The following is a 12,500-nucleotide window of genomic DNA, read 5'->3' as shown; positions in this document are numbered from 1 at the left end:
CCATGAGGCCACCAGGTCATTCCAGCCATGAGGCCACCAGGTCATTCCAGCCATGAGGCCACCAGGTCATTTCCAGCCATGAGGCCACCAGGTCATTTCCAGCCATGAGGCCACCAGGTCATTTCCAGCCATGAGGCCACCAGGTCATTTCCAGCCATGAGGCCACCAGGTCATTTCTAGCCATGAGGCCACCAGGTCATTTCTAGCCATGAGGCCACCAGGTCATTTCCAGCCATGAGGCCACCAGGTCATTTCCTGCCATGAGGCCACCAGGTCATTTCCAGCCACCAGGTCATTTCCAGCCATGAGGCCACCAGGTCATTTCCAGCCATGAGGCCACCAGGTCATTTCCAGCCATGAGACCACCAGGTCATTTGACTACAGAGCTACAGAACAGATCGGCACCTTTCATCAGAGGGTATTTACATCCATATCAGGTGGACTGTTTAGAAATGACAGCACTTGTTATACATGTCCCTCCATTTAGAGGACCAAACGTACTGGACAAATTCACTTCGATGTATCTGGTCCTATATGATATAGCATGCAATGACTACATCAAGCTTGTGACTCTACACATTTGTTGGATAAATTTGCTGTTTGTCGCTATAGTGACTCAGTACACCACTGGGCCATCAGCCTTCAACACATCTATCTATCTCCATAGTGACTCAGTACACCAGTGGGCCATCAGCCTTCAACACATCTATCTATCTCCATAGTGACTCAGTACACCAGTGGGCCATCAGCCTTCAACACATCTATCTATCTCCATAGTGAGTCAGTACACCAGTGGGCCATCAGCCTTCAACACATCTATCTATCTCCATAGTGACTCAGTACACCAGTGGGCCATCAGCCTTCAACACATCTATCTATCTCCATAGTGACTCAGTACACCAGTGGGCCATCAGCCTTCAACACATCTATCTATCTCCATAGTGACTCAGTACATCAGTGGGCCATCAGCCTTCAACACATCTATCTATCTCCATAGTGACTCAGTACACCAGTGGGCCATCAGCCTTCAACACATCTATCTATCTCCATAGTGACTCAGTACACCACTGGGCCATCAGCCTTCAACACATCTATCTATCTCCATAGTGACTCAGTACACCACTGGGCCATCAGCCTTCAACACATCTATCTATCTATCTATCTCCATAGTGACTCAGTACACCAGTGGGCCATCAGCCTTCAACACATCTATCTATCTCCATAGTGACTCAGTACACCAGTGGGCCATCAGCCTTCAACACATCTATCTATCTCCATAGTGACTCAGTACACCAGTGGGCCATCAGCCTTCAACACATCTATCTATCTCCATAGTGACTCAGTACACCAGTGGGCCATCAGCCTTCAACACATCTATCTATCTCCATAGTGACTCAGTACACCAGTGGGCCATCAGCCTTCAACACATCTATCTATCTCCATAGTGACTCAGTACACCAGTGGGCCATCAGCCTTCAACACATCTATCTATCTCCATAGTGACTCAGTACACCAGTGGGCCATCAGCCTTCAACACATCTATCTATCTCCATAGTGACTCAGTACACCAGTGGGCCATCAGCCTTCAACACATCTATCTATCTATCTCCATAGTGACTCAGTACATCAGTGGGCCATCAGCCTTCAACACATCTATCTATCTCCATAGTGACTCAGTACACCAGTGGGCCATCAGCCTTCAACACATCTATCTATCTCCATAGTGACTCAGTACACCAGTGGGCCATCAGCCTTCAACACATCTATCTATCTCCATAGTGACTCAGTACACCAGTGGGCCATCAGCCTTCAACACATCTATCTATCTCCATAGTGACTCAGTACACCACTGGGCCATCAGTCTTCAACACATCTATCTATCTCCATAGTGACTCAGTACACCACTGGGCCATCAGCCTTCAACACATCTATCTATCTATCTATCTATCTCCATAGTGACTCAGTACACCACTCGGCCATCAGCCTTCAACACATCTATCTATCTCCATAGTGACTCAGTACACCAGTGGGCCATCAGCCTTCAACACATCTATCTATCTCCATAGTGACTCAGTACACCAGTGGGCCATCAGCCTTCAACACATCTATCTATCTCCATAGTGACTCAGTACACCACTGGGCCATCAGCCTTCAACACATCTATCTATCTCCATAGTGACTCAGTACACCACTGGGCCATCAGCCTTCAACACATCTATCTATCTCCATAGTGACTCAGTACACCAGTGGGCCATCAGCCTTCAACACATCTATCTATCTCCATAGTGACTCAGTACACCAGTGGGCCATCAGCCTTCAACACATCTATCTATCTCCATAGTGACTCAGTACACCACTGGGCCATCAGCCTTCAACACATCTATCTATCTCCATAGTGACTCAGTACACCACTGGGCCATCAGCCTTCAACACATCTATCTATCTATCTATCTCCATAGTGACTCAGTACACCACTGGGCCATCAGCCTTCAACACATCTATCTATCTCCATAGTGACTCAGTACACCAGTGGGCCATCAGCCTTCAACACATCTATCTATCTCCATAGTGACTCAGTACACCAGTGGGCCATCAGCCTTCAACACATCTATCTATCTCCATAGTGACTCAGTACACCACTGGGCCATCAGCCTTCAACACATCTATCTATCTCCATAGTGACTCAGTACACCACTGGGCCATCAGCCTTCAACACATCTATCTATCTATCTCCATAGTGACTCAGTACACCACTGGGCCATCAGCCTTCAACACATCTATCTATCTCCATAGTGACTCAGTACACCAGTGGGCCATCAGCCTTCAACACATCTATCTATCTCCATAGTGACTCAGTACACCAGTGGGCCATCAGCCTTAAAGCACCAGTAACATCCTACTCTGTCTCTCCTCCAAGTCAAGTATTTTAAATGGACAGTAATATGCATGATAAAGTCTCTATTTGTCATTAAAATCACTGAGCTAGTTAAGGACAACTCCGCTCTGAAATGAACTGAGCTTTGCCATTAAAAACGTCTCCTTCTCTTACCACCCCCCTCTGTCCCCCCCTCTGTTCCTCCCTCTGTCCCTCCCTCTGTCCCCCCCTCTGTTCCCCCCTCTGTTCCCTGCCTCTGTTCCCCCCCTCTGTCCCTCCCTCTGTTCCCGCCTCTGTCCCCCCCTCTGTTCCTCCCTCTGTCCCACCCTCTGTTCCCCCCGCTATCCCCCCCTCTGTTCCCCCCTCTGTCCCCCCCCTCTGTTCCTCCCTATGCCCCCCCCTCTGTTCCCCTCGCTGGCCCCCCCTCTGTTCCTCCCTCTGTCCCGCCTCTGTTCCCGCCTCTGTCCCCCCCTCTGTTCCCCCCCTCTGTTCCCCCCTCTGTTCCCCCCTCTGTTCCCGCCTCTGTTCCCCCCTCTGTTCCCGCCTCTGTCCCCGCCTCTGTTCCCGCCTCTGTTCCCCCCTCTGTTCCCCCTCTCTGTTCCCCCCTCTTTCCCCCCCTCTTTTCCCCCCCTCTGTTCCTCCCTCTGTCCCCCCCTCTGTTCCTGCCTCTGTTCCTCAGTTCTCTTTAATGAATGTCAAGATCAGTGTGAAAGAAGCCGTCACCCCAGCGAGGCTGGAGAGGATGATATCAAAGGTTTCCTTCAGGTTTACACTTGGCTAAACAAAACGCCATTCTGTTCTGCCTCCCTCTCTCCCTCCCTCTCTCTCTGACTCTCTCTCTCTCTGTCTCCCTCCCTCTCTCTCTGACTCTCTCTCTCTCTGTCTCCCTCCCTCTCTCTCTGCCTCTCTCTCTGTCTCCCACTCCCTCCCTCTCTCCCTCCCTCCCTCTCTCCCTGTCTCCCACTCCCTCCCTCTCTCCCTCCCTCCCTCTCTCTCTCCCACTCCCTCTCTCCCTCCCACTCCCTCTCCCTCTCTCTCTCCCTCCCACTCCCTCTCTCCCTCTCTCCCTCCCTCTCTCTCTCTCTCTCCCCTCTCTCTCTCTCTCCTCTGTCTCCCTCTCTCCCTCCCTCTCTCTCTTTCTCCCTCCTTCCATCCCTCTCTCTCCTCTGTCTCCCTCTCTCTCCCTCCCTCTCTCTCCTCTGTCTCCCTCTCTCCCTCCCTCCCTCTCTCTCCTCTGTCTCCCTCTCTCCCTCCCTCTCTCCCTCCCTCTCTCTCCTCTGTCTCCCTCTCTCCCTCCCTCCCTCTCTTTCAGTCTCCTGTGGCCTTTCAATTCTAATCTCCTCCGCTGACATTGATGTTGTGACCTCTCCTCCAGTTAAAAGGGCTCAGAGACTCTCTCAGGCCCAGTGAGTATTACTTTGAGTCTGACTCTCTCCCAGAGACACCGCTCTCTGAGGCGCAGGATGCTTTTGAACACAGAGAGTAAAAATGACTTTTTAGGACTTGTTTTGAGGTGGAGAACGAACAGATTGAGTTTTACAAAAGCACACAAAGAGAAGGGCAGCTTTGAACGCTGAACGGTGAAACACACAGAGAACAGGTAGAGAGGCCTGCAGAGGTGGGCTGTAACTCAGAACATAGTCTACAGGAACACTGGGAGAACATTGCCTACAGGAACACTGGGAGAACATTGACTACAGGAACACTGGGAGAACAGTCTACAGGAACACTGAGAGAACATAGTCTACAGGAACACTGGGAGAACATAGTCTACGGGAACACTGGGAGAACATAGACTACAGGAACACTAGGAGAACATAGTCTACAGGAACACAGAGAACATAGTCTACAGGAACACTGGGAGAACATAGTCTACAGGAACACTGGGAGAACATAGTCTACAGGAACACTGGGAGAACATAGTCTACAGGAACACTGGGAGAACATAGTCTACAGGAACACTGGGAGAACATAGTCTACAGGAACACAGAGAACATAGTCTACAGGAACACTGGGAGAACATAGTCTACAGGAACACTGGGAGAACATAGACTACAGGAACACTGGGAGAACATAGTCTACAGGAACACAGAGAACATAGTCTACAGGAACACTGGGAGAACATAGTCTACAGGAACACTGGGAGAACATAGTCTACAGGAACACTGGGAGAACAGTCTACAGGAACACTGGGAGAACAGTCTACAGGAACACTGGGAGAACATAGTCTACAGGAACACTGGGAGAACAGTCTACAGGAACACTGGGAGAACTTAGACTACAGGAACACTGGGAGAACATAGTCTACAGGAACACAGAGAACATAGTCTACAGGAACACTGAGAGAACATAGACTACAGGAACACTGGGAGAACATAGTCTACAGGAACACTGGGAGAACATAGTCTACAGGAACACTGGGAGAACATAGTCTACAGGAACACTGGGAGAACATAGACTACAGGAACACTGGGAGAACATAGTCTACAGGAACACTGAGAGAACAGTCTACAGGAACACTGAGAGAACAGTCTACAGGAACACAGAGAACATAATCTACAGGAACACAGAGAGAACAGTCTACAGGAACACTGAGAGAACATAGACTACAGGAACACAGAGAACATAGACTACAGGAACACTGAGAGAACATAGTCTACAGGAACACTGGGAGAACATAATCTACAGGACCACTGGGAGAACATAGACTACAGGAACACTGGGAGAACATAGACTACAGGAACACTGGGAGAACATAGACTACAGGAACACTGAGAGAACATAGTCTACAGGAACACTGGGAGAACATAGTCTACAGGAACACTGGGAGAACATAGACTACAGGACCACTGGGAGAACATAATCTACAGGACCACTGGGAGAACATAGACTACAGGAACACTGAGAGAACATAGTCTACAGGAACACTGGGAGAACATCGTCTACAGGAACACTGGGAGAACATAGACTACAGGAACACTGAGAGAACATAGTCTACAGGAACACTGAGAGAACATTGTCTACAGGAACACTGGGAGAACATAGTCTACAGGAACACTGGGAGAACATAGTCTACAGGAACACTGGGAGAACATAGACTACAGGAACACTGGGAGAACATAGACTACAGGAACACAGAGAGAACAGTCTACAGGAACACTGTGGTTCAAAATAGAAGACTGTAAAATAGAGGTGATGACAGAAGAACAAACACATCACACTTCAACTGATACTTCTGTGTATGTGTGTGTGTGACTGTGTGTGTGACTGTGTGTGTGTGTGTGTGTGTGTGTGTGACTGTGCGTGTGTGACTGTGTGTGTGTGTGTGACTGTGTGTGTGACTGTGTGTGTGTGCTATGCAGGTCCCTCACCAGTAGGGGGCATGATTCCAGCTGACATCAGCCCGCTGACAGAATGAGACAGAAGGTGTTGGTTCTCTGATGATGTCATACTCTGAGCCCTCTTTGGGGGGCGTCCAGGGCGCGAGCTGGAAACACAATCAAACGAATCAGTTACACAGAGGCTTTTATCCAGACACACTCACAGTACACATACATTAGTTGTATGAGTATGTGATCGCTGCGGGAATTGAACCAACAAACCTTGGCTTTGCATCATAAAGGATGACTTTTTTGGGATGATCTCAGCCTGTAATGAGATCTCAATTACATACTCCTCAGGTCCTCTCTCCTCGGGTCCTCTCTCCTCTCTTGCTCTCTCCTCAGAGGACAGAGGAGAGAGGACAGAGGAGGTGCTTTCCTCTCTTGAGAGACAGGAAGTGTTTCAGCGCTACCTCTGACCTCACCCCTTAGCCAATCATCCTTCCAGAAATATGAACCCAGCGTTGCCTCCCTCTTCTCTCCTCCTGCCCCAGTAGTTCTGTTGCTTTATCTCACCCTGCCAGAGAGGAAATAAATGAACTAAACACCTTTTTATCAAGCTGAGTGACCTTTAGAAAAAGAAGGGATTAGGAGTGGTTTGGATTTATGCTCTCTCTCTCTCTCTCTGTCTCTCTCGCTCTGTCTCTCTCGCTCTCTCTGTCTCTCTCGCTCTCTCTCTCTCTCTCTCTCCCTGTCTCTCTCTCTCCCTGTCTCTCTCTCTCTCTCTCCCCTTGTCTCTCTCTCTCTCCCTGTCTTGGACCCTGGTCAAAAGTAGTGCACTATATAGGGAATAGGGTGGCATGGGTTCTGGTCAAAAGTAGTGCACTATATAGGGAATAGGGTGCCATGGGTTCTGGTCAAAAGTAGTGCACTATATAGAGAATAGGGTGCCATTTGGGATGCATTCACAGTTATCTCCAGGAGGAAAATCACAAGTTCTAGGAAGGACCTAAATGAGATGAGCAGATGAGATTCTCTGCCTCCTTTTTCACTATTTATTAATTGCTGCTCCTTTGGTTGGGTGACAAGACGGAGCTCTGAGCTTATCAATAAATTGTTCCCAGAAACTTAATCTGACAGTAGACTTGGAGAGAGAGAGAGACAGAGACAGAGAGAGAGAGAGAGAGAGGGAGAGAGAGAAAGACAGAGAGAATGAGAGAGAGAGACAGAGAGAGGGAGAGAGAGAGAGAGAGACAGAGAGAGAGAGAGGGAGAGAGAGGGAGAGAGAGAAAGACAGAGAGAACGAGAGAGAGAGATAGAAAGAACGAGAGAGAGAACGAGAGAGAGAACGAGAGAGAGAGAGAACGAGAGAGAGAGAGAGAACGAGAGAGAGAGAACGAGAGAGAGAGAGAGAGAGAGAGAGAGAGAACGAGAGAGAGAGAGAACGAGAGAGAGAGAGAGAGAGAGAGAGAGAGAGAGAGAGAGAGAGAGAGAGAGAGAACGAGAGAGAGAGAGAGAGGAGGAATGAGAGAGAGAGAGAGAGAGAATGAGAGAGAGAGAGAGAGAGAGAGAGAGGAGAGAGAGAGAGAGAGAGAGAGAGAGAGAGAGAGAAAGAGAGAGCGAGATTGCAACTAACCCAGTCAGGGTGCCTTTGAGGACATTTAATTAAAATCTAATCCCGCAATCATTAAGGCTCACATAAATTAAGCTGTCATTCATAAGATTTATGGATTCTCATTTGCATATCGCATACAATTCATCAATTACTGGAGTATGAAAGGGCCCCAAACCCCTGTGGACCAACCCACTGGGCTGGGAGAGAGAGGAGGAGGAGAGAGAGACAGGGAGAGACTGATGAAGAGGTGAAATGTGAAAGAGACAAAGAGAGTGAGACATAAAGACCTGCCAGAACAAAAGAGATCTGATACAAAATCCTTGTTGGGAAAAAGGAGTCCCACATTATTTCCTGAATATGTGAAAGCAGCAGAAGGAATTTGTTGTCTTCAGTTAATCATCATCGTGTGTTTTCTATGTGGGACAAGACTGGAGGAGGGAAACTACAAACAGGGACAGAGTTCAACTTGGTTTGACGTTCCAAAAACCAGGAAACACCAGGACACATCTAGACGCTCCATTACCCTCACAGACAGACGGATAGAACTGCTTTAAAGACACGGATAGAAACTGCTTTAAAGACACGGATAGAACTGCTTTAAAGACACAGATAGAGCTGCTTTAAAGACACGGATAGAACTGCTTTAAAGACACGGATATAACTGCTTTAAAGACACGGATAGAACTACTTTTTAAGACACGGATAGAACTGCTTTAAAGACACGGATAGAACTGTTTTAAAGACACGGATAGAACTGATTTAAAGACACGGATAGAACTGCTTTAAAGACACGGATAGAACTGCTTTAAAGACACGGATAGAACTGCTGTAAAGACACGGATAGAACTGCTTTAAAGACACGGATAGAACTGCTGTAAAGACACGGATAGAACTGCTTTAAAGACACGGATAGAACTGCTTTAAAGACACGGATAGAACTGCTGTAAAGACACGGATAGAACTGCTTTAAAGACACGGATAGAACTGCTTTAAAGACACGGATAGAACTGCTGTAAAGACACGGATAGAACTGCTTTAAAGACACGGATAGAACTGCTTTAAAGACACGGATAGAACTGCTTTAAAGACACGGATAGAACTGCTTTAAAGACACGGATAGAACTGCTGTAAAGACACGGATAGAACTGCTGTAAAGACACGGATAGAACTGCTGTAAAGACACGGATAGAACTGCTTTAAAGACACGGATAGAACTGCTGTAAAGACACGGATAGAACTGCTTTAAAGACACGGATAGAACTGCTTTAAAGACACGGATAGAACTGCTGTAAAGGCACGGATATAACTGCTTTAAAGACACGGATATAACTGCTTTAAAGACACGGATAGAACTGCTTTAAAGACACGGATAGAACTGCTTTAAAGACACGGATAGAACTGTTTTAAAGAACTGTAAAGAATCTGGTAACAATCTGTTAATGACAGTATTACACCACAGGTAGTCTACAGACAGAGTTTAGACAGAGTGTACTGTAGTCTACAGACAGAGTTTAGACAGAGTGTACTGTAGTCTACAGACAGAGTTTAGACAGAGTGTACTGTAGTCTACAGACAGAGTTTAGACAGAGTGTACTGTAGTCTACAGACAGAGTTTAGACAGAGTGTACTGTAGTCTACAGACAGAGTTTAGACAGAGTGTACTGTAGTCTACAGACAGAGTTTAGACAGAGTGTACTGTAGCCTACAGACAGAGTGTACTGTAACCTACAGAGAGAGTGTACTGTAGCCTACAGACAGAGTGTACTGTAACCTACAGACAGAGTGTACTGTAACCTACAGACAGAGTGTACTGTAGCCTACAGACAGAGTGTACTGTAGCCTACAGACAGAGTGTACTGTAGCCTACAGACAGACTGTACTGTAGCCTACAGACAGACTGTACTGTAGCCTACAGACAGAGTGTACTGTAACCTACAGACAGAGTGTACTGTAGCCTACAGACAGACTGTACTGTAGCCTACAGACAGAGTGTACTGTAGCCTACAGACAGAGTGTACTGTAGCCTACAGACAGAGTGTACTGTAACCTACAGACAGACTGTACTGTAGCCTACAGACAGAGTGTACTGTAGCCTACAGACAGAGTGTACTGTAACCTACAGACAGAGTGTACTGTAGCCTACAGACAGAGTGTACTGTAGCCTACAGACAGAGTGTACTGTAGCCTACAGACAGAGTGTACTGTAGCCTACAGACAGAGTGTACTGTAGCCTACAGACAGAGTGTACTGTAACCTACAGACAGAGTGTACTGTAGCCTACAGACAGAGTGTACTGTAGCCTACAGACAGAGTGTACTGTAACCTACAGACAGAGTGTACTGTAACCTACAGACAGAGTGTACTGTAACCTACAGACAGAGTGTACTGTAGCCTACAGACAGAGTGTACTGTAGCCTAGCTATAAATACACAGAGCTCTCTCCTCTCTGTAGTCTGGGGTTGTGGTGAAAGGTTTGGCAGGTTAATTTGATGAACTGATATGTAGCTCCAGAGTTCCCTGCCTCCTATAATGAGTTGTTATTATTGTCACTCATTATTATTTGAACCAATAGGGACGTGACTAGTTATTATTTCAGCCAATAGGGATGTGACAGGTGACATTCTTCAGTCTGCAGGGAGGGGCACCGACATGTGATACTCGCCTTTAAATGTGTCAGTCAGACGCCAGCGCAACAAATGACCCTATTGTCATATTAGACAATACAGTGTCTTCTACACAAAGACCTGGAAACACCAGGAGGGTGGTAGTCTCCTCTCCCCTCTCTTCCCTCCTTTTCTCTTTCCTCCTCTCCTCCCCCCTCCTCTCTTCCCTCCCATCCCCTCCCCTCCCTGTTCTCCTCTCCTCCTCCCTCTTCCTCTCTTCCCTCCTCTCCTCTCTCCCCTCCTTTCCCCTCCCCTCCCTGTTCTCCTCTCCTCCTCTCCTCCCCCCTCCTCTCTTCTCTTCCCTCCCCTCCTTTCCCCTCCACCCCGTTCTTCTCTCCTCCTCCCTCTTCCTCTCTCCCCTCCTTTCCCCTCCCCTCACTGTTCTCCTCTCCTCTCCTCTCTCCCCTCTCTTCCCTCCCCTACCCTCCTCTCTTCCCTCCTCTGTTCTCCTCTCTTTCCTCCTTTCCCCTCCCCTCCCCTTCCCTCCTCTCTCCCCTCTCTGTTCTCCTCTCCTCTCTCCCCTCTCTTCCCTCCCCTCCCCTCCCCTCCTCTGTTCTCCTCTCTTTCCTCCTTTCCCCTTCCCTCCTCTCTCCCCTCTCTGTTCTCCTCTCCTCTCTCCCCTCCCCCTCCTCTCTCCCCTCTCTGTTCTCCTCTCCTCTCTCCCCTCCCCTCCCCTCCTCTCTTCCCTCCTCTGTTCTCCTATCTTTCCTCCTTTCCCCTCCCCTCCCCTCCTTTCCCCTCCTTCCTCTCTTCCCTCCTCTGTTCTCCTCTCTTTCCTCCTTTCCCCTCCCCTCCCCTCCCCTCCTTTCCCCTCCCTTCCTCTCTTCCCTCCTTTCCCCTCTCCTCCCCTCCCCCACCCCTCCTCACTCCCCTCCCCCTCCTCTCTCCCCCTCCCCTCCTCTCTCCCCTCTCTGTTCTCCTCTCCTCTCTCCCCTCCCCTCCCCTCCTCTCTTCCCTCCTCTGTTCTCCTATCTTTCCTCCTTTCCCCTCTCCTCCCCTCCTCACTCCTCCTCCCTCCCCTCCTCACTCCTCCTCCCTCCCCTCCTCACTCCTCCTCCCTCCCCCTCCTCCCCTCTCTTTCCTCTCCCTTTGGTAAGAAAGAGCTGAGAGGACATGATGTGGTTTAATCATCATCACCCACAGGACTTCTCTTTCTCTCTCTGTCTTTTTCTTATTCTCACATGTTGTATCTTCCTGCATACGTCGGCTGTTTCCAATCACGTCCTAATGAACCATAAAACTCAACCACACACTCTTATTTTAACTTGCTACGTAAAAGGTGAAAAAAAGGTTACATTTCCCAGATATTCTCTTTCAGCTCCAAATGAAATAAATATAAGTTTCTCTGTTCTCTCTCTGCTGTGAACTTGTAATGCCTCTCTGTCACATTGTCCTTCACAAGCTTTGTCTCCTTCAGCCAGAATGGAAGAGCACAATGACCAGCGAACTACAGGACAATGGCTGTGGAACTCAACTAGCGTTGGTGTGACAGAACTCTCCAATGTCAGTGTCTTGAACTTAATGCATGTGACCCTTATTGGCCAATCAGCTACCTTGTCTGAAAGAGACAGTTGATCGTTGCTATGCTTTGGAAATGTGTCAACTGCAGGATTAACATGAGAACTAAATGCCCTGTATCTGTTTTTTAAGGGTCATACATTATCCTGTACCGAAACCTATTTATTACATACAGATGGGAGTCTATACATTATCCTGTACTGAAACCTATTTATTACATACAGATGGGAGTCTATACATTATCCTGTACTGAAACCTATTTATTACATACAGATGGGAGTCTATACATTATCCTGTACTGAAACCTATTTATTACATACAGATGGGAGTCTATACATTATCCTGTACTGAAACCTATTTATTACATACAGATGGGAGTCTATACATTATCCTGTACTGAAACCTATTTATTACATACAGATGGGGGTCATCTATACATTATCCTGTACTGAAACCTATTTATTACATACAGATGGGGGTCATCTATACATTATCCTGTACTGAAACCT

At 47.8% G+C, this 12,500-nt stretch overlaps 1 pseudogene; it reads right to left on the bottom strand.

Annotated features, from left to right (window-relative positions):
* The window catches only part of LOC116373410 (dachshund homolog 1-like), an 81,332-nt pseudogene that overhangs the window by 48,888 nt on the left and 19,944 nt on the right, over window positions 1-12,500 (bottom strand).

This window comes from Oncorhynchus kisutch, unplaced genomic scaffold (assembly GCF_002021735.2).
Source record: "Oncorhynchus kisutch isolate 150728-3 unplaced genomic scaffold, Okis_V2 scaffold4040, whole genome shotgun sequence".
NCBI lineage: Eukaryota > Metazoa > Chordata > Actinopteri > Salmoniformes > Salmonidae > Oncorhynchus > Oncorhynchus kisutch.
The sequence above is the reverse complement of the archived record's forward strand: the minus strand, read 5'-3'. Positions and strand labels throughout refer to the sequence as shown.